The 25,799-nt window shown below is 64.7% G+C and overlaps 1 protein-coding gene across 5 annotated transcripts in view; it reads left to right on the forward strand.

Moving 5' to 3' along the window:
• The first annotated feature begins 322 nt into the window (after positions 1 to 322).
• Positions 323 to 25,799, forward strand: part of PTP4A3 (protein tyrosine phosphatase 4A3) — a 34,205-nt gene continuing 8,728 nt past the window's right edge. For 2 of the 5 annotated variants that reach the window (XM_061171914.1, XM_061171919.1), the window contains exon 1: positions 24,610 to 24,705. The gene's annotated coding sequence lies outside the window, so the exon portion shown is untranslated. Of the gene's footprint in view, positions 346 to 17,151; positions 17,227 to 19,696; positions 19,735 to 24,609; positions 24,706 to 25,799 lie in introns of those variants that run through there. The other 3 variants (XM_061171917.1, XM_061171918.1, XM_061171915.1) reach the window with 3 other exon arrangements.

A 25,799-nucleotide genomic window follows, 5' to 3' on the forward strand; every position in this document is an offset into this window, starting at 1 on the left:
GACTCCATCCCTCAGCCTCGGCGCACCCTGCCCTCTTCACCCTCACTCGGGGTCAAGCCGCTCCCCAACCGCCCCGGCGTCCGGCAGCAGCCGCCTTGCGAGAGATACTGGACCACAGTCAGAGCCCACGGACACGCCCCTTCCCACCTGGGCGGGGCTCCGGGGCGCGCCCGCGCGCCCGCGTCTCCCCGGTGTGGGGAGAGCTCCCATTGGGCCGAGCCGCCCACGTGATGCGGCGGGCCCTGCCCGCGCGCCCGGAGCGGGGCCGCGCACGCGCCCCGGACCCGCGTGCACGCGCACGCGCCCCGAGCCCTCCGCCCGTGGAGCCGGCGCCCGGACCGCCAGGTCAGTTTCCTCGCGCCCGCTCGGGCGGGGGCGCGCGCGTGGTGCGGGCGCGTGGCGGGGCGCGCGCCGCCCGAGGGCGGGCCGACTCCCCAAGTCCAGGGACCCTGCTCCCGGCGGCCGCTGCGGCGCGAGCGCGGGCCTGGAGGCTGCCACGTGCAACTCTCAGCCCGGGGGCCGGCTCGGGACTCCGCCCGCCGCTTTCCCCCAGCGGCAACGGGACGCCCGAGCTGGGAGGCGTGACCCCCTTCCCCCGCCCCCGATTCTGGGGGCGGGAGACACCCCCACCCCGAGTACCTCTTCCCCAAGGGCCGGCAGGGTGTCGGGTGCTGCCCCCCATCCCCTGGCTCAGTTTCCTCCTCCGCACAGTTTGGGGGGACTTGGTCTCTAGCGCTCCTGCCCGCCACAACCCCACCGGATTCCCTGCGTCGTGACGGCGGGGGGTGCCGGCGAACGTCGCCGAGGCTGAGCTCCAGGTCCCCGTACAGGTCCGCGCCCCGGCTTTCAGGCCACTCTGGGGCTGGTAGCCCGGCGGTGCCTCATCTGTCCAAGCAGTCCTCCAGCTTAGAGCAGGTCTCAGCCTTGTCCCAGGCGGCTCGTGATGCGCTCCTGTGTTCTCCCGGGCAGCTAGCTGGTGGCCGGTTGAGTTGGGGTGGGTGGCGTGTCAGCTCCAGGCCAGTAGAGCAGCTGTCGCCCTGGTCTGGCCTTCCTGGGTGGAGCATGGTGACCCCACAGGCCGGACCCTGATAGCGGGTCTGAGGGTGGGTAGAGTCCAGGCCAGCTGGTCACAGTGTGCCGGGCACTCCGGCCCTGGCAGGTGGGCGTGCGCTGTGCCTCCTCTCCTGGCTGGCCGGCTCTGTGGTCAGCCCTGCATGTGATGGTGGGTGCCTGGGTGCTGGGCATCAGTGGTGTGTGGACTCCAGGGGGGCCTGCTCCTAGGCTGGAGCAGTGTGGGGCTGTGGACCAGAGAGGGTCAGCGGACACAGGGTGCCTGTGGCCTTGCCCAAATGGAGACCCCTTTGCAGCTCTGTGCAGGCGCCTTACCTCCCTGACCTCAAATCCTCCCATGAAGTTCTTAACCCCACTTCTCAGATGAGGAGACTGAGGCCCAGAGAGGTGGAGTCATGTCCAGCCCCTCAGCCTGCAGACCTCACCAGAGCCTTGGTTTTCCCACCTGTGAAGTGGGTGCTGGTTGACCTTCCCGGCAGGCTGCTGTGAGGAGTAAATGGGCCCTGAGGCAGGCGTGGGGGGTCTCGCCACGGCCACCCAGGCCTCCCTTGCTGCAGGTATTCAGGAGAACAGGCTGTCCCCCAAATGTCCCCCTGGGGAGCTGGCCACCCCCCAACACCCCCATAGTGCTTGCCACGCACTGTGTGCCAGGCCGGGTGCTGGACTGACGGGTGGACGATGGCAGGTCCCGCCTCAAGCCGTGGCGCTGTGCCTCCTCGTGTCCTTGTCGTCCGGGTGGTGGTCCTCCGTGGGGTCACAAGGTGGTTTGGAGTCTGGCTCTGAGCAGCCCGTCAGGCATTCCTTTCTCACTGAGTCACGAAAACTTGAGCACCTACTGTGTGCCAGGCCCCGGTAAGCTGTTATCAAGACTGACCTGGGCCCTGGCCCCGTGGAGCTGGCAGTCAAGTGGAGGCGCCCACACACACAGGTGGCTGTGCCGTCTTGGGCGTGTCCCCGCCGAACCTCACAATACCCTTCTCTCACTTGGGACAGTGACGCCGTGTGACGGGTGGGGCTGTGTGTGCCCACTGACGCATGTGGCCAGGGTCCACTCTGCCAGGTGGGGCTCCGGGCACTGAGGACCAGGGAACAGAACAGGTGTGACCCTGCTCTCCTGGACCCTGCCTTCAGTGCTGGGGGTTCTGGCGGGTGGGTGGGTGGGCTGCCGGGCTGGCTGGAGGGCCCAGGGCTTGGCCAATGCACCCTGCCATTTTCCTGGCCAGGAAGCCGGGCCTGGAGGGACTCTGAAGGCTGGAGGGAATGAAGGCAGGTCCGTTTGTGTGGAGCAGGGCTCTGTCCACGTCCCCAGGGTCACAGCGTCTCCTGCCGCCGGGAGTCTGGGAGAGGGGTGGTGGCTCCCCTTCCGGGTGGGGAAGCCGAAGCGCAGAGAAGGTAGTCACCAGGTGTGTTGGGTGCCTGCTGTGGGCCGGGCCCCTCCCCCATCCTGGTCTGTCCGCCAGCAACTGGAGTCGTTGTCTACCTGTCCTGCAGCGAGAGGCCAAAGTTCAGCGAGGCTCCTCACTTCCCGAGGTCACAGGGGCTCTGGGCGGTGATGGCTCAGGGAGGAGGCCCCTCTGTCTGACCCCACCTCTGGCCCAGTGCCCCGAGTCCCCCGGGCGGGCTGGGAATTGTTCCTGTCGGGACTCTGGAAGGCCGCCCAGGTCAGGGGTGTGTGGAAGCCCCAGCCAGGCCCAGTTCCCGCCACAGTGACCGTTCTGCTGCCTGGGGTCTGTCCCCTCCTCCGCCCAGGCCTCAGTTGGGAGTGTGTGTCCTCTGCGAGCCCTTGCAAGGCAGGTGGTGTGTACATTTGATTTTTTGTTTTTTTTTTGATATTTGTTTATTTATTTGGCTGTTCTGGGTCTTAGTTGTGGCATGCAGGATCTTCGTTGCTGCGTCCAGGATCTTTTAGTTGCGGCATGGGGGCTCTTAGTTGCGGCATGCGGGATCTAGTTCCCCCACCAGCGATTGAACCCGGGCCCCCTGCATTGGGAGTGTGGAGTCTTAACTGCTGGACCACCAGTGAAGTCCCTGGTGTGTACATTTGGATGTGAGGACCTAAGCCTCAGTGCCCGAGGGTCTCAGCGGGCAAGGAGGTGGCTTGAGCCTTGTGGAGACAAGCGTTCTCATCTCTAGAAGGTGACGATCCCCCAGGATGGCTGGAGTGGGGTTCCGCTGTCCTCGGCCATCGCAGCCAGAAGGGAGCTGAGGAGAAACTGGTCCGGCAATCAGACCTGAGCCCTGCGCGGCTCCTCCCGCTGCCCCAGCTTCTCAGGCCTCTGTGCCACGAACCCCTCTCTATCCTGGATCTTCCCGGCCACCACCTTTATTGTGCACCTACTGTGTGCCTGGCTGGAGCTTGGCTGAGTCCTGGATGAGTCCAGGGGAGGGTGTCACCACCCTGGGTCTCCATTCTGCACCAGCAAATGAGGGGCTGGATCAGATCCAAGGTTGTCAATGGGGGAGGTGCTCCCAGATGCTTGGTGCTCTCTGAGGTGCGCCCACACGTCCCCCAGGAGATTCTGATGCCCCCGGGAAGGAAGCACCCATGGCTGATGTGGGCAGGTGGAAGGCTGGGAGCCCCCGGACTGTGTCGTGCTGTGGTTCTATTTCCTGACTCAGATTCTGAGGGAAGGGGCGGGAGGAGCCATGGAGTGTTCTAGAGCAGGGTGGAGGGATGGTCTCTGGTGAGTGGCTGGGGGCTGATGTGCTGGAATAGGACTCAGCCAGGATGTCCATGGGTGCTGCTGTGGGTCTCCCCAGCATCCCGGCCTGGCTGCCCAGAGCCCCCTTAGTCAATGAAAGGTCATTAGCTGTCTGGCTTTGGGCCAACTTTTCTCCTCTGGGGTCTCAGTTTCCCCTTCTGCAGAAGGGGGGCTCTGACCTGCTGTCACCAGCTCCTCCATCCCCCCAGCTCCTCCTGGGAGCTGCAGGAGCCTGTTCCCATGGCCTCACTCGCCACAAAGACCCCGAAGCAAGAGCTGGCCCAGCTGGAGGAGGCGGGCGGGCAGGCAGCCCTGCCCTGTCCCCTTCCCATGGGATTGGTGCTCCCGGCCCCTCTCCTGGCCCCGGGGCCCCTCTTGTGACTCAGGCTTCCTGGAAGAGGCGCGGGAGAGCGACGAGGATTCCCCGCCACCCCACCCAGAGTTCCCGCAGTGACCGCCTGCATGTCCTGTCACCGCCCCACCGCTACCTACGGTGGGCTTCACCTGCTGTCTGCTCTGCGCCTGCCCCCAGCGGGCGCCCCTTCCTGCTGCTTCCGCTGCCACCCTCTGGGCATCGTCTGTTGGTGCTGGGACAGGCCCCTCCTCCTCCCTTGCCTGGACCAGGCCCTGCCAAGCCAAACATTTCCTCCCCTTTCATCTCCCCATGGGCTCAGCTGCTGAGCCTTCTCCTGGCCTTCACTTCTCTCTGGCTGGCTGCCCAGTGGCCCATCTGCTGGGAATTGCCATGCGGAGCTGAGGGGGTGCCCGAGGGTGCCCGGGGCTCCCCATGGTGACCTCGCAGTCCCCTCTGCATAGCCCTAGGGAACCCAGAGCCGTGGCCCCATCTCTGCCAGGCCTCTCTGGGTGACCCTGGGCCAGCCCCTGCTCTTCCTGGGCCTCAGTTTTCTTGTCTAGAGAATGGAGAGCTTGGAGCAGACCTTGGACGCCACAGCAGACTGGGTGGGGGGTCAGGACAAAGCTGGTAGTCTTGGCGGTTAAGCCCAAGCCACCTGGGCCAGGCGACCTGCTTGCAGCCCTGCGTCTGCCCTTTGTGACCGGCCCGGCAGACTTGCCGTTTACAGTCTCTGAAGCCTGCAACCTCGGGAAGGGCCGTCCGTGGGTGTCTCAGTTCCCCTGTCTGTCAAGTTGCGCTCTTGGGCCAGACCCTGTGCAGGGAGTGGGCAGAGAGGGCCTGGGGCCCTGCCGTGACGGTACCTCCTGGGCCCAGGAGCTCGTGTTGGGGGCGGGGACCATCCAAACAGCGCTCCATGTCGTTCCGTACAGATTCGGTGATGCTCCTTAGGAACAGCCACACAGCCCAGGAAAGTCACAGCTGCTCTGGGCTCTGGGCTGCGGGGCATATACTGCATCTCACAGGGACAGGCCGCCCACGTGCAGCGTGATGTATCTCACGTGAAATTTCCCTCCCCACTGACTGTGGGCCTCTCTCCTGATGGCACCTGGGGGCCCGGGTCCCGGGTCTGGATGGACCCTGTTTATGAATCAGTACCCTCGTGACGGCCTCTTCTAAACAGGGCCCTGCATCCCTCTTGCCCCCGTCACCACCAGCTTGGTTGCTGTGTAGTGGTGTTGGGGAGGCAGCCTACTGGCTTGGCCTGGCTCCTGCCTTCCTGTGCCTCTTGAGGGGCCGCCAGGCCTGCACTGGCCCCTGTGGGGGATGGGAGAGGGTGGAGAAAGGTGGTCCTGACCCCGGGTGGGACCATGGGTGAACAGGACCTGCAGGAGACGACTGTCACCTTCCTGGAGCGTGTGTCCCCAAGATTTTGAGGTCGTGTTGGCGCAGGAAGTCAAGGTAGCCTTCTGAGAGGAGGTGGTGTCTGTCTGGGGCTTGAAGGATGTGGGCATCACAGTCGCTGGTGGGAGGGGCTCCAGGAAGGGAGAGCTGGGCGAAGGCAGCTCCTGGGAGCTCGGGGCCTGAGTTAAGAGCACCCCTCAGGGGCCCTGTCGTGGTCTCGCTCTAGGCCGGAGTGGAGCTGGTCCAGGGCACGGCCTTCATCCTCACGGCCAGCTGTGTGGCAGTGGCTGTCACTGCCCCGTCTCCCAGGCCACGTACCCTGCCCAGGGTGGCAGGCGTGTCTGGCTGGTGCCCCTCAAGTCGGGGCTGTGCGGTCCTTGTAGAACGGCCTGGAGCCAGACTGTCGTCCCCTCGTTTACAGATGAGGGGCCTCCAGGTGTGTGTGGGACCAGTGGGGAGTGGACCTCACCCCAGTACAGCCACCAGCTCATCTGGCCCGGGAGACCCTCCCCTCTCTGGCCTCAGTTTTCCCTGTTTCTCAAATGGGGCTGGGAGGACCTGCCTCCACGGGTGGGTGACAGTCTGATAAGGGAGGGGCATCTGGTGAGCAGGAAGCCCTGCTTCTGGCCTCTGGTGTTAACGTGCCGGTCTGTGCCTCAGTTTCCCCCTCTGTAAATGGAGGTGTGCACCCCTTTTGTGGGCGTATTGGGAGGTGTAAAAGGGGGCCTCCCGGGGTGAGCAGAAGGTGCCCTGCTGAGGGTGCAGCCCTTCCCTGCTCCTGTCCCATCCGCCGTGGCCTCGAGGGCTGGGCCGTTCCCACGGTCGCCGGGCAGCCGCAGGAAGCCATCTGGAGGCCTTGTTTACCCCTCCTCCCAGCTTCCCTGGCAGGAAGTCACCGGAAGGGCCGTCCCGAGGGGCCCCCAGGCCTGTGAGGACAGCCAGAGGCTGGGGGTCCCTGGGTGGAGCGTGGGGGGCAGGGAACACGGAGGACAGAGCCAGGCAGAGGCCGCTGTGCGTGTGGGCTGGAGTGCAGATTGAACCATTCATCAAGGGTGTTCCTCTGTCCGTCCACCTCGTCAGCTGCCCCTGCCCCCCACAGGCTCCCGATGAGGCCCAGCATGGCCACAGCCCACGAAGTCACGGTCTGCAGACAGCAGTGAGGCCACCGCAGCCTCGGCCCTGGGTGGACTGTGTGACATTAGGGGAGGTGTGGGGTCCAGGGAGCCGGGGGAGGAGCCCCTAACGCCGGGGAGGGGTCAGAGGAAGGGACTTTGGTGCCTGCTGAGGGTCAAGGAGGCGGCGTCTAGGGGAAGGGCTGGGGGGAGAGAGCTGCAAGTGGAAGGGGGCAGCTTCTGGGGCGTTAGAGGTGGGCGGGGTCTGGGGGCATGGATGGTGACGGTAGGGATGGTCGTGCCCCACAGACCTCTTTCTTTCCTCCCCTCCCCCAGCCCTCCCGCCCCTCCCCCAGGACCCCCAGGAGACCCCCAGATCAGCCTGCAGGTCTGGACGTGGTTGGAGCAGGGTCGGGGCCTGGGCTTCCACCCCTCGGGACGTGCCCAGCTGCCCCGGCATTTGCTGCAGCCCCGATGCCCACTGACTGGCCTGAGTGTGGCCGGCCGGGCCTGGGGACTGTTCCCACAGACACTGCCAGCTGGGCCTGCCCGGCGCTAGGAGGGACGCTGACCCCTCAGGGCCTCACGTCCTGTCTGCTTGGCTGCCTTGTGCCTGCCTGGGCCTCCTGTCTTCAGAAGGAGACTGGTGGGCTCAGGGGTCAGACAGCCCTGCCCGGCCAGCCCTGGGGAGGCCAAGGAGCGCCCCACCTTGGTTTCCTCCCCTTCCTCCCCCCTCCCCCCTCCTCCCCTCCGTCCCCCTCCTCCCTCCTCCCTCCGTCCCCCTCCTCCCTCCTCCCCTCCGTCCCCCTCCCCCTCCTCCCCTCCCTCCCCCTCCCCCTCCTCCCCTCCCTCCCTTTGGAAGGCTCTGGCGCAGGTTCTTATGGGCAAAGCCTCCCAGAGAGTGTGCTGGGGTTTCGGGGCCAGGGTGAGTTTATGGTACCCCACCCCGGGGAAGTGAGCGTGAGAACCAGGGCTTCGGGCGGATCGGGGATTCAGGAGCATGCTGCCGGGAAGCGTGTCCACCGGCCAGTCCTGGGTGAGACTGGATGGTCCAGGGGCATCCATGGGCATCCATGGGCCGAGGACAGACACCCGTGAGCCTGTCCCAGGAGGGTCAGTGACCGTTCCCAAGCCTGCTGCTTGTGCTGCTTGCACTGACCCAGCCTCACGGCCGCCGTGGGGTGTGGGTACCCCATTTGTGGAGGATCAGCTACCTCCCGGCAGTAGAGGGCCGCTGACCCCAGGTCTGAGCAGTGTCGGCCTCGCTCCGCTGCCTTGTAATGAAATGCTACGTCCAGCGGAACGTGGAAGCAGAGGGAAGGGTGCTCTCTTAAGAGACGTTGGCTGCGTGCGTGAGCAGGAGTGGGGGAGGCAGCAGGAGGCTGAGGCTGGGCTCCCTGGCGCTTGTTGGGATGCTGCTGAAATGGGAGAAGCCTTGAGGGGTGTTGGGGGAGCCCTGCGCCGAGAGCCCGGAACCTGGGGAGGCTGGGGAGGAGGCTGGCCGAGGGACGGTGGCTAGCCTCAGCCCCCAGACCATTTCTTCCTGGGTGCCGTGTGCTCTGTTGATGGTACGTGACAAGATAGTGCTCTCCACGCCCCTCCCCTTCTGCCAGGGCGTCTGGGTAGAAAGTAGGTTGAGATGGGAGCTTCTCAGTGCGTCCGGAGTCCAGCTGGGGCAGGGGCTCCTCCTCAGCTGAGGGCCTCTCTTCTTCTCTTGCTGCTGCTGGGGCCATGGTCTGGGAGCGCCTGGCCCTCAGGGTCACCACCTGGTTGCCGTGGCCAAATTGTCTGTCATACTAGGAACTGAGCTTTTCTTCCGGAGAGCTCCTTTGGACCCAGAGCGTAGCCAGGGCATCCAGTAGGTGCTCAGTAAGTGTTTGTGAGCTGGTGAGCCGGCCTCCAAGGAGGTGGGGTCTGGACGGGCACAGGAGAGCCAGGAGGGAGTCCTGGGTAGGTGGCACCCATAGGCAAAGGCCTGGTGGCAGTGTGGGATGGTGCAGGGGCAGAGAGCTGGCAGAGGGCACAGTAAGTGCAAAGGGCCGGAGGCGGGATCTCAGAGGCAAGTTTCAGGAACAGTAGGAGGGCAGGTGAGGCTGGAGCCGAGGAAGGGAGTGGGGGGAGGAGGTCAGTGGGGTGGGGCCTTCTTTCAGGCCTAAGGACGAACATAGGCTTTCCTTCTTCGCGATGTGGGTGCCATGGGAGGGTTTCAGCTGAGGAGGAGAGGATTGACTCAGCTGTCACCACGTAGGGAGTGGGGGGCAGGGTTGGGGGGACCTGCGATGCCAGCGGGGGTCTGGTTCTGGGCAGATGCTCGTCAGATTCCTGGTCACCCCAGGTGGCTTCAGGCACCTGGGCCCAGGTGTTGCCATCTCACCACCCATGGCAGCCCTCTTGCCCCCGGCTGAGGATTCTGGGGAGTTTCCATTTCCTTACCTTGAGCTTGATTCTGTGACACGCCTGGATATGGGATTCTGAGGACCAGTGCCCACCGCAAGCCCGCCTGCCCTAGGGACCAGCTCCCTGTGGTTCCCCTGAAGGCTGGGTCACCTTTCTGCTCCCTGCCCTTTCCTGCCTCGTGGCCTTTGTTCAGGCCATGCCATCCGCCCAGACACCTACCCCATTCACCCAGTTGGATCTTTTAAGGCAAAAGGGGGATGGCGTGTCCTTCTGTGACTATTGGGTGCTGTCCAGCAGGCCGCCTGGGGCAGTCCAGCTCTCGAGGGATGTCCGTACCTGCTTCTGATTGAGTGGGGCCTGGATTCGGGGGAGTTGCATGAATGTGCAGTTTTGTCTGGTGGAGGAGGTTGCCTCCCTGGGGCCCCGTCGAACACCGCCGGTCTCTTCTCCCCTCTCCCATCTTAGCGCTCAGAATCCGCAGTCTGAAAGCACTCAGTGCCGTGAATTCTCGAACCAGCATTGCCCCCTGCCAGCTCCGTCACAGATGATTGACTAGATCTCAGACTCGTACTCACTTTATGTGTGATAGTTGTGTTTTTAACTTCTAAAAAGGCTGTGACAAACCTTTCCCATCCTTGAAGGCCAGCACTGTCCCGCCTGGAACCCTGGAGGGCCCCTCCCCATCCGTCTGGCTGCTGGGGCCTCTGTCCCTCCCAGACAGGCCCAGTGCCCTCGGCAGCCTGGTGCAGCCCTGACGAGCCGGGAAGGGGCTGACCAGGTGCCCCCAGGTGTGGACCTGGATCCTCTCTGCCCACCCACCCTGTGTCACCTGGATCCCCCTGTCCAGCATCGCTCCCCTGGTACGTGCTGCTGCCCAGTCCCTGTGGGTGAAATAAAGACAGACCTGGAAATGACCCAAATGTCTGTCAGCTGAAGAGCAGGTAACGCAAAACGTGGTCTCTCCACACAGTGGCCTAGTACTCAGCATCCTGATCTACCCTGCAGCCTGGGTGACGCTTGGAAGTATCATCCTGAATGAAGGGGGCCAGACGCAAAGGACCACACAGCAATGATTCCATTTGTGTAAAGTGTCCAGAACAGGCAAATCCAGAGAGAGAGAGAGCAGATTCCCGGTTGCCAGGGGCTGGGGCGGGGGGATGGGGAGTGACTGCTAACAGTTGTGGGTGTCTTTAGGGGGTGATGGAAGTGTTCTGGAATTGGTGGTGGTGGTGATTACACGACACTGTGAATGTACTAAAAAAACACCGAAGTGCACACTTTCAAATAGTAAAATGGCGAACGTCACGTTAGGTGAATTTTATCTCCATTTAAAAAAAATGTAAACGGCTCCCCTGCCCCACACAGCCTGGCTTGAGCAGGCTCACCGTTAGTCTGCAAAATAGGATTAACCCAGCTCTGTCCCAGGGTTCGAGCAGGCAGGGCTTGATTCGCTTGCAGGAGAAAGTGAAGCAGCCCCTGTTCGCTGCTTGGGACGTGGGCTGCTCAGCGGGTGCGGGAGAACAGGTGGGCCATCCTTCCTCCCTGGCCTGAGTTTTGTTGAGTGAATGGAGAAGTGAGGCTTAGGGGCAGGTAGACGTCTGTGTGCAAAGTCCCCGCCCTCCCCTGCCCTGTGACCCTCATCACCCTGATGCGTGGGGCCTGTCTTCTTCTTTGTCTGGGATCTGTCTCCGGTCTCTCCCCTGCTTCAGTCCCCTGAGCCCGGGCAGCAGGGTGCACCAGGGGGTGCGGGCACAGAGCAGCCCCTGCCCTGCTCTGCACCCCGGGTCCCTGCCCCGTGCGGAGCTCACAGAATCGCCGAGGGGTCAGATGGAGCCAAGAGGGCACCCGCTTGGTCACACTCTGAAGTGTGCCCCCCTACCCATTCTGTCCCTGCATACGTTTCTTTTTATGTTGGCCTTGCTGGGCCTGGCGAGTAGGGCTACCGGGCCCATGCACCCACCTGGCTCTGAGCATTTTTTTTTTTTTTTTCTATTGAAGTATAGTTGATTTACAGTGTTAATTTCTGCTGTACAGCAAAGTGATTCATATATATATGTGTGTGTGTATATATATATATGTGTATATATACACACAGACATTGCTTTTTATATTCTTTTCCATTATGGTTTATCACAGGATGTTGACTATGTCAGTAGTTCCCTGTGCTCTGCAGTAGGACCTTGTTGTTTGGCTCTGGGCGTTTCTGCCCAGTGTGAAGGTGCAGCCCAGGGGCCTCCTGGTCCCCAAGGGGCTGACCCGCGGCTGCCCCCCGGAGTCCTGGCCCGGCTCTGCTGGAGGAGGCCTGCGAGCCGCTGTGTCCTTCTGACCGTGGGAATGGCCTGCACGATGCTGCCAGGTGGAGCCTTTCCTGCGCCCTGGGGGCCACCCTCAGGCCAGCTCGTCCAGCCCTCAGCCCGCAGCCCCTCCCGGGAGGCTGTTGTGCTGTGCTGTGCAGCCCAGGGAAAGGGGCTGAAGTTGGCCCCTGGTCAGGGAGGGGTGGAGGGGCTGGAGCAGCCCGCGGTGCCTGGCGCAGGTCTGCCCTCTGGCCCGCAGCAATGCCCAGAGCCTCCCAGGGAGCCAGGGCCCAGTGCAGACCCCAGGCTGGAAGGCGCCTCAGCCCCTCAAAAAGCTCAGGCCCGGGAGAGGAGGGGGTTTCCCTCGGGTCATCCGTTATGATGGTTCCCTGCTTCCTCCCCTGGGAGCTGGGCAGGTGCTTAAGGCGGGTGGTGTAGGCAGCCCGGGTCCTGATGCCCAGCTCCCCAGGACGCGCTGTGCCCGGCCCTCTGCTGCCTTCTGTCTGGGAAGGCAGCTCTGCTGGCACCGGTGGGGCTGCCGAGGGGGCGGCAGGGGCCGCGGGGAGGGTGGCACGGCTGGGCGCTTGGCGGGCACTGTGCTCCCTGTGGCTGGGGTCTTCCCACTGCCCGCTTGGGCTGGGCATCCAGCCTCGGCCGTTCTCAGGGCAGGGGATGCCTGCATCCAGGAGCTAATCCTGCCACCCTCAGGTCATTGTCGCCACGGCATGGCCAAGGTGGGGACACAGGGGAAGCAGGGAGGGGTGTGTGCTCTGCCCCCACCCCTGCTGTGACGTTCACACAGTGACCGCCAGTGTGGCCCGCCTGCAACACTCCTCAGAGCCGCGAGTCTTCACGGTCCCTCTTCACAGATGGCGCCCAGGCTCAGAGAGATGGTCCCAGACACACAGACGAGCAGGAGTCGGGGGGCCAGGCCAGGAGGCTCTCCGACCCTCACAGCTGGGAGGCTGGGGCCCAGGGTGCCCTAGCCTGGCGTTGCCGAAGTGGGGTTCTGTGAGGTGCCTCATTGCTAGGGCCTGGCTTCAAAAACATTCTGGAGGGACTTCCCTGGCGGTCCAGTGGTTAGGACTCCGCGCTTCCACCGCAGGGGGCACGGGTTCGATCCCTGGTCAGGGAACTAAGATCCCACATGCCGTGTGGTGCAGCCAAAAAAAAAAAACCGCATTCTGGAAATGCGCCGCTGGCTGCCCTTCAGATCTTCAGGTCCCCATGTCTGTAGAGACATCCTGCGGGCAAGAGGTCCCCTTGAGTGTCCCAAGGAACCCACTGGGAGAATCATGAACCTGAACGTGGACCCTCCTGGGGGTCCCAGAGTCCTGTCAGAGCCCCCGTGGGTGTCCAGCGCGGTGGGAGCATTCGGGGGACGCAGGCAAGGCTGCTTGGGAGGGGAGTGTCCTTCTAGACCCGGGAGAAGAGCCAACGGCAGCTCCGTGAAGGATGAGCTTCCAGTGAACCTGTTCTACCGATGAGTAAACTGAGGCACAGGGAGGTTGAGGGGTGTTCCCAGGGTCACACGGCTTGCAGGGGGAGCCAGGACGGGAAGCACGCCAGGCTCCCGAGCTCAGGATCTGCTGGGAAGGGCAGACTCTGTGGGCAGGAGCAGCTTGAACAAGGCTGTGGGGCAGAAGCCTGGGCCTGGGGTGATAAGAGGGAACTGTCCCCTCCCCCTCGGCCCCCAGAGAACCTGCCTGGCCTGGCGGTTTGAGTGAGGCTGCACCTCAGGGTCTTCTGCCCTCTCTGGGCCTCAATGGCCCAGAGGCCAGAGGTTCCCATGGGCCAGATGGTCATTGGTGCCCACAAAGTTATGGGGGTGGTGGGGACCCACATGGGGCAGGTGGAGCCCCAGGCTGGAGGCTGTGTGTGGTAGGGTGCAGTGCTGGCATCTCCGGGGGTGTGGCCCGGCAGGGCACGGGGTGCCCGTGTGGGCACGGGGGAGTCCCTGCCACGGTCAAAGCCTCCTGCGGCCCTGTGCGCTTAGGGTCGGAGCCACTGGAGAGCGGAGAGCAGAGCCCCCGCTTGTTTCAGGGGTCGGATGTGGTTCTTTGTCCGGCCAAGGGCCCAGCACAGAGCTTGGTGGCCGAGAAGGCCCTTAACTGCCAATGGGACCAACGTGACCCTGACACACTAATGGTGCCGATGGGCTTTTTGAAAGGAAGCCAGCTCAGAGAGGACAGACAGCGGCGCGGGGTGCCCCAGCAGGCCCTCGGCCACAGGTAGAGACCCCGCGTCCTGGGGCTGGGGCCTGCCTCGACCGCCCCTCTTGCGCCGGCTCTTTGGGGGCGCTGGGGGGGCTGCGTCTTGCTGCCAGGCTGGCCCAGAAATAGCTGTGACCTTCCGCACCCAGCTTGGCAGTGTCTGGGGCTGAGAGTCCTACGTGCGCCCGGCTGAGTCCTTGCAGGGCGGTGGGGCTGGTTATTTTGGACGTGGCCTGCCGAGGCCAGGTCAGAGCTCTTTCCCGCGGCTCCTGCAGGCCCCTCTGACGTGCATCCACCGGGGCCTTGGCCAGCGGCCCCGGCCACCTCTGTGATCTCGTGCCCCCTTCCTGCCCGCCTGACCATCAGTGGCCCTGTGCTCCGGACGCAGCAGGGGAGGGGGGGCCCCGGGGACTGGGGCAGGCGCCGGGTGATAGGGCCGCCTCCTGGAGCCCTGACATCTGTTGGAGGCTGGGCCTCAGTTTCCCTCCAGGGGCTGTTTGAAGGAGAATGTACACAGAAAGTGCCCACCCTGGGCTGGCTGGGAATCCTGGCTTGGAGCCTCAGGCAAGTCACTGATTGCATGGTCTGAGCCTTGGTTTCCTCATCCGTAAAATGGGGTGGTGGGTGTCTTCCAGTGTGGCTTTGGGGACAGATGTGGGGAGCGGCCTGTGACGAGGGCACGGTGCGGGGCCGTTACATGGAGGGGTCCTTGGGCCTTCTCCCACTTCATGGGGCTGGACGCTGGGCCCAGGGACGGGACATACGTGGGAGGTGAGAGGAGGGCTGAGCTGGGTAGTGGCTGAGTGTGTCCTGAGGCTGCTGGGTGGCCCGTGGACCTGGGTTCAGCTGGGCTGCAGTCTCCTCTCTTGTGACCTGGGCAGAGTGTGCTTCTCTCCCGCTCCGGCCAGGCTCCTGGGTGTGGTGGTGAGCAGAAGTGGCCACCACATGCTGCCGCTCCAAGGTCCACTCACCCCTGGGGCCCACAAGCTCCCCGGGCACCGTGCTAACAGGGTCCAGCCGTGGAGGACAGGCCAGTTCTGCTCCCCACCTCCCTGGTGGGTGCAGAGTGTTTGGGTGGGCACAGGGGACTGGCTGCCCTGTCTGAGGGCAGAACCTCCCTGCCGAGGGTGCTGGGGTGGGAGCCGACCCTGCTCCCCGTTGGGATTGGGGTGCCCAGGAGCGGCGGGGAGGGGCCGCATCACTTGCGGGGTGCTGGCTGCAGCTCACAGCCCTTCTCCTCCTCTCAGTCCCTCCTCACCCTCGGGGAACCGTCCCTGCACTGTCCAGGGGCCCCAAGGAGTTAGCCATAGCCACTACTCCACGAAGAGGGGTTCGGGGCCGTGACCCAGTTTGATCAGGCTTCATTCTGCAGAGTGGGCTTCGCTGGAACCTGCGTGTGCACGCCACCTCCTGCCCTGCAGGCCACGTGAAAACTCCGCGGGCACCTACGGGGTACAGTTCTGTTTTCTTATCTTTCAATGGGCCTGTTACTCCCGCTTTGTGCTGGTGACTCAGAAGGCCCAGAGAGGTGAGGAGATGGGCCCAGGGCACACAGCAGCCAGGGGAGGACTTTCTCAGCCGCCGTGGGCATCCCAGTGGGTGCTCCTTGCGGGCCTTGTCCCCTTGCCAGCTGAGGACCCTGTGGGGTCTCCAGCCGATCCTGGTGGGTGAGGATTTGGTGGGCAGCCTCCTCCCGGCCAGTGAGAAGGCCTGTTAGGCCACATGGACCCTCTGTGAGGGCCCCGGCACCCACCCCTGTTCTCTGAGGCCCCAGCCCGGGAGCCCAGTTTAAGCCCGGGGTTCCCTCTGCTTGTTGAGGGTCCCGCGTATGCGCTCGTGGAACAGGACGGGTCGGGGCTCTGCCTGGGGAGCACTTAGCTCTCGGGGAGGCCAGGATCGGGGGCCTCCTCTGGGCCTCCTGGGGGCCTTCACTTGAGCAGGGGGGCCTGGGGGGTGCGAGCACCTCACAGGGGCCATTAGCTTCAAGTGGATCCGTGAAACTCCATGCCCTGCTGGGACGCCACGCCCGTTCTGGACAGCGGCCTTTAGGGGCCTTGGAGACGGGGTGGCATGGTGCCAGGAGTTGGTGCCAGCCCCACGGGGCCCAGGAGGAACACGCCAGGGACTGTGGGTGCAGGTCCAAGTCCGAGGGTGGGGCAGGCTTTGAAGCTCTGCTCCTCCTGGCTAAAATCCCAACCCAGCGCCCCATACTCCGGAGTGATGGGCGCTGCATCTCAGATAACCAGACCCCTGGGACTGGGGGCTCTACAAGCAGGGAGCCGGGGGCGCGGCAGGGCCTACAGAACACTGCTGCCAGCTGCCCGGGTCAGCCCAGCTGCGCGTGTGAATACAGATGCCGGGGCCCCGAAGGGGGTGGTGAGACCTGGGCCTCAGAAAGGTGGGCTACCCATCTGTGTGTGGAGGTCCCTGGCGGTGTGAGGCTGGAGGGCTGGGTGGCTGGGGAGGGCTTTGGGGACTGGCCGAGGCACCGGGTAGCCATGACGGGCTGAGCCTGGGTGACGGGCCCTTAGGAGGGGCCTCCGTCTGGGGGTGGCAGCCGGTGGGAACCAGTGGGGACTTGTGGATGTGGCAGGGGGTGGGGAGGTTATGGGGTAGCCGTCTGGGTGGCATGGGGTAGAGGCCCCTCCTACAGCTAGGAACTGACCCCATTGCTCACCTGGCAGGGAGCAGGCATAGCGTGGACTTCTTGGTGGCCTCCCTCTGCCCCCAAGAAGTACAGTCCTGGGGGCTGGGTGGGCCTGAGATACCCCCCCCCCCACCATGGGCTCCAGCCCTCCTGATGTCACCATGACTGGGGCAGCATCCTGGTGGGGGAGGGGCAAGTGACCCTGACTCTGGGAAGCAGGAACAGTCCCTCCCCCACGGTGGGGCTCCCACTTCCTCAGAGCTTTTGTAGGGCCGAGGATCCCAGGCCTGGGCCGGGTGGGCTAACCCGCCTCTTCGCTGGAGGAAACAGGAGGAATTGAGCGCCGGGCTCAGTGGGGCTCTGGGCAAACCTGGCTGCCCCCTGAGCAGGCTGGGGAGGGCACCAGGGGGCTGCTTAGGTTGGGGGCAGGCTGCAGAGGGCTGGGCTCTTTCTCTGGGGGTGGATGGGGGTGCGGTGGGCTCCCCACCCCAGCGAGGGAAGGGCCCTGGGACCCCCTTTCCAGCCCACAGCAGGCAGTGGGGAGACACGCCAGAGACCCGGGAAGCCTCCAGGCTGTCGCTCCGGTCCCCCACCCTCCCAGCTGCAGGGCCTGGGCTCTGGTGCCTCTGACCCCTCCCCGCTGTCTCTGAGCTGGCCCCGCCTGCCCCTCCTGCCCCCGTCAGCTCTGGCTGCCAGCAGTTACAGGGCTCTGGGGACTGTCCTGCCCCCTGCAGGCCCCAGAGCCCGGCCCAGCAAGGGAGGGGGGCTCTCCTGCCCTCTTCCCGGGACCAGGGTGCCCGCCGTGACCTCAGACTTGTGCCCCAGCCCCCCTGCTCGGCTGCCGGGGCTGCCCTGGGAGACGGGATCCTTCCGGGGCTGCCCCTGCCTGAGCCCCCGCCTCCCGCGCAGGCGGGTGGTTCCAGGGCCTTTGACGTGGGGAGGGCGGGAGGCCAGGAGGCTGGGAGGGAGGCCAGGCCGGGGATAAAGCTGGGCTGGGGGCCGGCCTCTGCGGACTCCAGGACTGAGGACGGAGGGTGAGTGTCTGCGGGCTCGTGGCAGGCTCAGGTGGGGTGGGGACCGGGAAGTGGGCAGACCGCAAGAGAGGGCGGGGCCCGGGGGTCCCCAGGCCTTTCTGTTCATGCTCGCAGCTCAGCTGGGAGCCTCAGTGGTTTCCTCCGTCAAATGGGGCGAGGGGTCCTTTTCCTTCCAGAGCCCAAACTGGACCACGTGGGAACGTACACCCTCCTCCCAGGCTCTGTGATGTTGTGCAGCCCGGGCCTCCGGGTTGTGGTACCCCCTGCCTCGGTGGTACAGGGGGAGGGTGACCAGCGGTCCTGGTCACACGGTCAGAGGTGGAACAGGGTCACAGTGCAGAGAAAGGACTCAGGGCACGCCGGGGTCCAGCCTGGTTCTTCTGCCCCTTGGGTAGTGACCGAGCCCCCTCTGCACCCGTGTCCTCGTGTTAAATGAGGATCACGATGCAGTGACCACACGGGTGATCACGTACCATCACGTTGGGGAGTGAAAGGAGGAGGTGCTGTGAATAACCACTCCTCGCCAGCTGGCGTGAAGGGAGCCGTCCGGGGCCACCTGGTCAGCAGGTGCCCTTGGAGGTGCTGCGGGGGCTGGAGAGAGCCCAGCCCCCATGCAGTCTGTGGTTGGTTTGGCCATCAATGCAGATTCAGAGTTTGAGCCTCATAGCAACCAGTTGGGCCGCGTTAAGTCCCCTCGTACAAAATGAATCAGTGGAGCTTTCATGGATGCAGAACCCCCAGCCGATAAACAGAGGACCTCACGATCTGTTTGACCCTAACAGTCTTTAGGCTCTGTCAGAAAGCAGGTTCTAGACAAGTGGTAACTGCCGTTATTAATATTTATTGTTAATAAGTGGTAGCTTAGATTGTCATCCATTGTTATCTTGGGTTTTAATAACCCCTGAGGGGGTTGGAAGTATCCCGCTTTCTAGGTCGGTCATAATTGTGTGCAAAGCGAGAGTTGCTGGGCTCTGAGTTGAGGACCGGGAGCTCGGTGGCTCATGCTTGTGGCTGGGCCTCTGGCATCTGTTCCAGCTGCTCTGAAGGCCTTGTCTGTATTAACACTCCCCCGGGCTGGGCTCTGAATGGATGACGTTTGCATTGACTCATTGGGGTGAAGAGGAGGAACCCTGGGCTTAGAACCAGAAAACCGGGTTTCGGGTGGCTCTGCTCCGCCTCTCTGTCTGGCCTCCGTGTGGAATGGGGCTCATAAGTCTTCGGCCTCTGATGGGGGTGCGTGTAGCAGTGAGGGTGACAGAGACAGCGGGGGTGGAAGGGGTCCTGCGCTGGCGAGCAGTGCTAGACGGGGCACGCTGTTCTCACGGAGCTCACGGGGAGTCTGATGTGTCCCCGCTCGGGGGCCCCTGCCATGGGTGTGGGTCCTGAGTCTCTGCCCAGAGGCCACCTCCTCAGAGAGGCCTCCATGTCTACCCCCTTACCCCCCAGTCAATGTCCTTTCTGTCGACCTCAATCCATCGCTTGGTTGTGTGTCCCCCCCACCGACCCCCGCCCTGCCCTGAGGGTAGGGCCGTGAGGGTTCGCTTACCCCTGACCCCCAGTGCCCACATGGATGCTGGGTAGGTACACATAGGAATGAAAACCCAGGCCTGGAGGGCACCGAGGGCTTCCTGGAGGAGGAGGGCACCTTCACCTGGTCTTGTGGGTGAGGAGTGTCTGGGGGCATTTTGGGCCCCAGAAAGAAAAGGGAGATTGGAGGCATGAATCCTACAGCCTCCTCCTTCCCTCCCCCTACTGAGGGTAGAGGGGCAGGGCTGAAAATTCAGAACTTAGTTTCCTAGGCTATAGGGAGCCATGGATGCTGTGTGGGCAGTAGCAGGGTGGGCGCCACCATACCATCTCCAGCCCCAGGCCAGGCCTCGCTGTGGTGACCACTCACTGGGGGGGGGGGGTGGGTGAATGACATGGGACCTTGATCCCGGGTCTAGTCTGGGGCTGGAGGTGGGATGAGCCCCATCAAACCTGTGTTGAGCCTGCCTCTGAGATAAGAACACACATGTCTCTTGCTACCCACCCTGGTGGGGAGGGTGGGCCAGCTGGTTGGGTGGAGGTGGAAGAGAGAGAAGGGAGGGGTGGGGGGCTGGAGGTCCCTGCGATTCCCCTCCCCTGATGGGGGCAGGGTGGGCGGGCCTCCTTTGAGGACAGCTCTGTGTCCCGAGTTTGGGTCTCGGGTGGGGTCCTGAGCTGCCTGGGGGGCTGGGGTGGAAGGGGCATAGCAGCACGGGGGAGGGACCCGGGGAGGCAAGGCCCCGACACGGGGGATGGGGGTCGAGGGCTCCGCGTCCAGCCTCGGAGGAGGCCGAGGCGGGTGGCCACGCTGAGACTGGAGGAGGGGGCGGCGTCTGCGCTCCGGGGTGAGGGTACCACAGGCAGTGCCGACGGCCGGGCTGTGGTGGTGCTCCGTGCCAGGCCTTGTCAGGCAGCTGCTGTCGTTTCCCTCTTTGCAGATGAGGAAACTGAGGCACAGAGAGTAACCGCGGAGGTCACCTGGTCAGTACAGATTCTTGGAGGAGATGGTGTTTGATCTGGAGCTGGGGAAGGTGGGCTCCAGGGGAACACGGGGTGGTCCCGGGGAAAGAGGCTCGCGGTCAAGTGCCTGGAATTCCATGGGGGCGATGCTCCCCTGGCAGGAGCCAGGGGAGGGGAGGCTGGGCCGGTGGCAGGTGTGGCCCAGGTGGGACCTGGGTAGCCCAGCGACAGGTGGCGCTGCGAAAATCCTACGTTCTAACCCTATAAGTGACAGCGCGGGAAGCTGAGGCACAGGGTGGAGGGAGGTCTCTGCGAGGAACCCAAGGGGCTTGGCTCCAGGGGCGAGGTGACCCCAGGCTCAGTAGTGCCTGAGGGGGGCACTGCCTGCATGGGGGGCACTTCCACCCCCTCCTGGGGCAGACGCAGTATTGTAATTAGCCGGCCCGCCCGTGCCCATGGGAGGTGGCTTCTCAGGGTAGGGGTGGGGTGGAAGGCGGTCAGCAGTCCCATTTGGGGGTGGGGCGGGAGAGGGTTGGGCAGGCTTTATGCCTATTCTGGTGACTTCTTCCCCTGTGTCCCCCAAGCTTAGCCCAGCACCCGGCACTGGAAGATGCTCGATGAACATTCGTAAGTTGGATGAATGAATGAATGAACGAACGGATGCTGGCTCCTCTGTCCCCCTTGGAGGGAGTCATGAGCTCTGGGCCGGGAGCAGGGGAGGCCGCGGGCAGGACCCTGGTGGCAGAATGAGCTCAGAGCCAGTGCTGAGGCCTCGGTAGGTGGGCAGCGTGGGAGTGGGGCGTCCTGGGCAATGATGGGTGAACAGTGGAGCTTCAAGCAGAGGCAGGCAGCCCCAGGGGTGCAGTCCCCCATGTACCTGGACACCTGCGTGAGCTGCGGCCAGTGTGTCCCCATGTGATGTCACAGGCGGCCTGGCCAGCAGTAGCCACACCTTCCAAGCTATCTGTGCCCCCAGCTGTAAGCCCCCAGCAGGAAGCTGGGTCTGGGAGGGAGGGGTGCTGTCTCTGGCACCCAGGCAGGGGACCTCCCCCCAGAGGGGTGGCGGAAGGGGCACCTGCAGGGCACCTGGCAGTCCTGCTTTCCCTGTTGCACCTCAGTTTCCTCGTCTGAGCTGCTGTATGGTGGCCACAGAGGCCCTGTTTTCCAGCCGTCAATGCCTGTCCCTTTGTCCCCTCGACACCCCGGCAAGGCAGGGCTTGTCATACCTTTTGGTGAGGAGCCGGGGCTCCGAGGGGCAGGTGGTCACAGGCAGCTTTGGGTTCAACCCCAGACCCGCGAGCCCCAAGCTCTGCAGGCAGATCGGCCCTTGTCCTCCTGTCACTCCTCTGCTCAGCCCCCTTCCTCCGGCCCTACTCCTTTCCTCTCGTGCCAGGTCCCTTCAGGGGAGTGTCCAGGCCCAGCAGGGTGTGGCCAGGCCAGCTGAGGCCAAGGCGGGGAGGGCCAGGGGCCTGGGAGCCCAGCTGTGGGGAGGCCCAAGCCCTTGCCAGGACTGGGGCAAGGGCAGCCTGCAGAGTGGTAGCAGGCACCCTTCACCACGTGGGTGCCTGCCAGGTGGGTGCCATCGAGGCCAGGGATATGCTTAGTGTGGGCCTGGCGGGCTTGGCGTGCCCATGGGGTTCAGGAGACCCAGGGTGCCTGGTCTGGCTCTGCTCTGTGCCTGCCACTGATGACAGCCAGGGTGGAGCACAGCGGCCTTGCCCACACTCACACCAGTGCCCACCTGCCTGACCACGGAGGTGGCAGTTATGGCTCCTGGGTCTGCAGTGGAGCTGCGGCCGGCCCGGGCAGTGCTGGCGGCTGATGGCATGTGAGGGCGGGCCACTTGGGTTGGCAAGTGGGTACCACGCCCCACGAGGCACCATTAAAGCCACGGTGTGGTGAGGGCGGCCCATGCAGCGCCCAGGGGCAGTGGTGGAGCTGCGGGGAGTGTGCTCGCAGCCCTCCTCCCCATCTCCAGATCCTGGAGGGTAGAACAGGTGCCTTCCCCAGCTGGAAACTCAAGCCTGCTCCCAACAGCTCTACTTCCAGGTCACAGCCTGGGCGCCCCATGACCGGCTTGGAGCCGGCCCCATTGGAAGGTGCCTTCCCTTCCTGGCAGTGTCACCATTTGTACAGGAGGCCTCAAGCCCCAGAGAGAGCAAGCATTGGCCCCGGGCTACACAGGGAGTCAGGGCAGCTGGTCAAGCCCTGATGATGAGGTTCCAGACACGAGGAGCATGCCTGTTCCCCTCGCCGGCCAGCTCCTCCAGGAAGCCTTCCCTGACCACCTGATCCTCCAGTTCTGCCCTTCACAGTGCCTGCTGTGCTGGCTTATTCTGCCCCAAAACTTTCCTGCCGCTGGTCCTCATCCCAGTAGGGGGCACTGAGGAGGCCCTAGAGGGAGGGATTCATAACTTGGGGAGCTGCCCGAGGGTGGAAGGTACTGCCCAGGAGCAGTGAGCCCCCTGTCACCGGAGGTGTGCAGGCTGGCGATCAGATGGCCTAGTGACCTTTGAGTTTCCTCTGGACTTCAGGGGCTGGGATCCTGTGATGGGTTCTGGATGGTTCCCGGATCTGGACCTCTGCCCAGAACGTTGGGTCACTTGTTCCTTCCACAACAAGTGGGGAGCCCTCCTGGTGCCAGGCCCTGTGCTGGAGGTGGGTGGAGTCGACAGCCTCTGAGCCCCTCCTTCAGGACACACCTACCCTGGGGCCAGGACTCTCTGCTCTGAAGGGCATGTGGCTGCAGGGAGGGGGGGGTGGTGGGAGGGGAGGCGGTGGAGCTTGGTCAGCGATCGGGGCTGGACCCTCGGTGCCACGGGTCCAGAGGCAGGAGGGTTCTGGGAAGGTTTCCTGGGGGATCAGCGTGGACTTGGCCTGTGGGGTCTCCCCTCCCGGCCCCCGAGCAGAGTGTGGACTTGGGCTCGTCTGGGAGGGTTCCAGGAACGGCTCCTGCCTTGATAAAAATAGACTTCTCTGAAGGGCTTGGGACTGTGCCAGCTGCAGCAGGTGCCCCCCAGGCCTGGCCAGAGCGGGTGCCCCAGGCGAGGGTGGACAGGGGTGCCAGGGCCCAGGTTTGCAGCCTCAGCAGCATGGTGGGCTCTGGGTCCTGGGTGCAGTGTCACAGAGCTTGATGGGACCTTTCACCTTGTACGGATGAGGATGCAATGTGGGGTGGTAGAAGCAGCTTGCCCAGGGCTCCTCTCTCCCAGAGGGCCAGGGTCAGGATGAGCAGGGTCTCTGGGGCCCAGTAAAACTCAGCCCAACTTTGGTTCTTCTGTTTCCTTGGGCAAGTCCCTCGACCCCTCTGAGCTGCTGTTTTATTAATACAGTGTGGCCGACGTGTCTTGTTCATGGGACACAGTGTCCAGCATGGTGTCTGAGGGGACAGACTCTCAGAAAGTGGTCAAGGTGGGAGAGTGGTGGGGCCCTGAGCGCCCAGAGCTGGCCTTTAGGAAGAGGCTGCCGGAAGTGGGGACCCAAGAGCACTGGAGTGGGAGTCCTGGCCCGAGCCCACCTTGGTTCTGGGTGGAGGAGCCCTTGCTGTGAGCCGGTGGGCAGGCCACCTGGCTTGGCTGGGAGGGGGCTCCGGCGGGCCTTTCTGCCCTGTGCACAGCTGTCCTGTCCTCACCTCCTCTGCCTGCTTGCCCAGCTGAGGGTGGGAAGAGTGCGGGTCCCGGCATGGCTGACACTCTGGGTATGTGTGTGGGGAGAGCCTGGGAGGGGGCCGTGCTCTGGGCTGGGCCCCTGGCCAGTTCCTCCCACCCCGCCCCTGCGGCGCTGACCGATGATTGCAGGGGCCAGGCTGGCTGTCTGGGAGCTGGGCTCAGAGCCGGGTTCCCAGCGAGGCAAGGCCTCTGGGGACCCTGTGTGCTGGGGGCTCTCCCCACCCTGCTCCACCCCCTTCCGAGGGCCTCCGCATGGGCCGGGGCAGGTACAGGGTTGACTGCGGCGCCAGGCTGCACTCTCGGGGCTCACAGGCTGGGGAACACTCGTGTTCCTGACATGGTGCTTCCAGGAGGTGAAGCCAGGACCCTGCTGGTGGGGGCAGGCCCGGACCCAGGGAGGGCTTCCCATCACAGAGGGCCTTGTGGGGAGAGGGCGTCTGCACTGAGCATTGGAGGATGAGCGGGATGTGGAGACCGCTCCCTGTGTGTCCGGGTGCTTCGGTTTCCTCACCTGCATGGGGCGGGGGGGGGGGGGGGGGGGAAGTGGAGGGAGGGGGGAGGGGCGGGATGACAGCACCGGCCCAGGGGTGTGGCGAGGATTCAGTGAGGGACAGCAGCGTCTGGCAAGAGCTGCCTGGGCCACGAAGGGGGCACACAGTGGAGGGGTCTGGAGAGCTGGGCGGGGCTCTGAGCAGGAGGGCTTCAGGGCCAGACCAGGTGGTCGGCCACCATCCTGTGGGTGTCACTCTCGGGAACCCACCTGGGCCACAGGCACCCTCCTTCCCATTTGCAACATAGGGAGCTCGCCCTCTGGGCCTTGGCTTGTGCTGAGGTCCCCGCCAGGAGCCTGGCTCCACGCTGAGCTCCTCGCGACCTGGCGCCGCCCCCTCTCCGCAGAGCGAATCCTTCCTTGGAGAAGGAAGGCCATGGGGAGCCCCAGAGGGTTCAAGAGGGCGCCGGAGCACGGCGGGAGGAAGGCGGGGTGCGCGAACAGCGCCCCCGCCCTTGCGTTTCCCCTTCCTCCGCGGCGTTTCCTCTCCCGGCTCGGCCCTCCGCCGCCCCTTTGTTTGCCCCTGCGCGCGGGCCGGGTCGTGGTTATATTTAGGCGGCAGGTGTGGGAGCCACTACAAGCCGGGTCGCTCGCCGGTCACCGGCCACGCCGCCCACGTGATGCCCGGGCGCTATAAATAGCCCCCGGCAGCCTGGCCGCGGAGCATCCGTGGGGAGGCCGGCGCGCCCCGCGCACTGGGTCTCGGCCGCCGCGTCCCGGCCCTGCCCGGCCCCGCGCGAATGGAGGCGGTGGAGGCGGGACGCCTGCGCGCCGGTGAGCCGGGCCGCGTGAGGGCGGGGGGCGTGCCGGGAGGACCCCAGCCCCGCCCCGGGGAGGGGGCCGCATCCCTCGGAACCAGCCCCCCACGCCCGTTCCCCCCCCCAACCCCCCCGCGCCCTGCTGCTCGAGCACCGCGGGGCAGGATGCCCGCGCCCACGGCGCCACCCGAGCCCACTGGTCCCAGCCCCGCCCACGGTGCTCCCATGCCCCCCCCCCATGAGCTCTCCTGGGACCCCACTGAGCCGTGGTCCTTCAGCCTCCCCCCATATCATACAGGGTCCCGGGTGCAGAGAGGCTGGCGCTCTCCGAAGCCCTCTGCAAGCTCCAGCTTCTCAACCAGCTGTGCCCAGGAGTGAGCCTCCTGGACTTGAGATTGAGAACGCCCGCGGGGAGCACTTCCCGGGGCCTGGCTTGGTCAGGGCCCAGAGAAGGCCCTCCAGCTCTCCCTGGCTGGTTTATTCATCGGCAAACGGGGGCCAGGATGGGGCCTCCCCTAACGGGTCTGGAAAGGAGGACTGTTCCGGACATAGAGGGCTCAGAGCCGGCCCGGGTGGAGGCCGCTGGGGTCCCAGCCCAGCAGTGACGTGGGGCCGGTGGTAGGAAGGCCAGAGGGAGGGGCCTTGGGCTCCCAGAAGGGCTCCCGCATCATGGGGGGTGGCGGCCAGAAGCAGTGGCTGGTGGACTTGGGTCAGCCCTGGCTGGGGGCCTGCTCAGTGACCTCACCGAGGGGGTGTGGTTAGGAGGGAGGGCCCCTCCCTGGGGCCCTCCCTGTGGTTGAGCCACAGGCCTGGCTGCCTGGGGCAGGAAAGGGGGCTTTCACTGCTTTGCTCTCACCTGGGGGTGTGGGCCCTAGACATCGAGGAGACAAGTGGGGTGTGTGGCTAGACCCCGACCCGGCCTGGGCAGTGATCTTGGTCCAACCTCGGCCCAGACCCTGACCCCATTCTATCTAGGGCCGGGCCCCCTGACCGCAGCCAGTCTGACCCCTGACCCCTGCCAACAGGTGACCCCTGAGGCTCACGTGGGCAGCAGTGTGGGGTGGCTCTGGGCCCTCAGCTCTGAGGGCCGTCCAGGGACACTGGCAGAAG

Source organism: Eubalaena glacialis, chromosome 17, assembly GCF_028564815.1.
Source record: "Eubalaena glacialis isolate mEubGla1 chromosome 17, mEubGla1.1.hap2.+ XY, whole genome shotgun sequence".
Classification (NCBI taxonomy): domain Eukaryota; kingdom Metazoa; phylum Chordata; class Mammalia; order Artiodactyla; family Balaenidae; genus Eubalaena; species Eubalaena glacialis.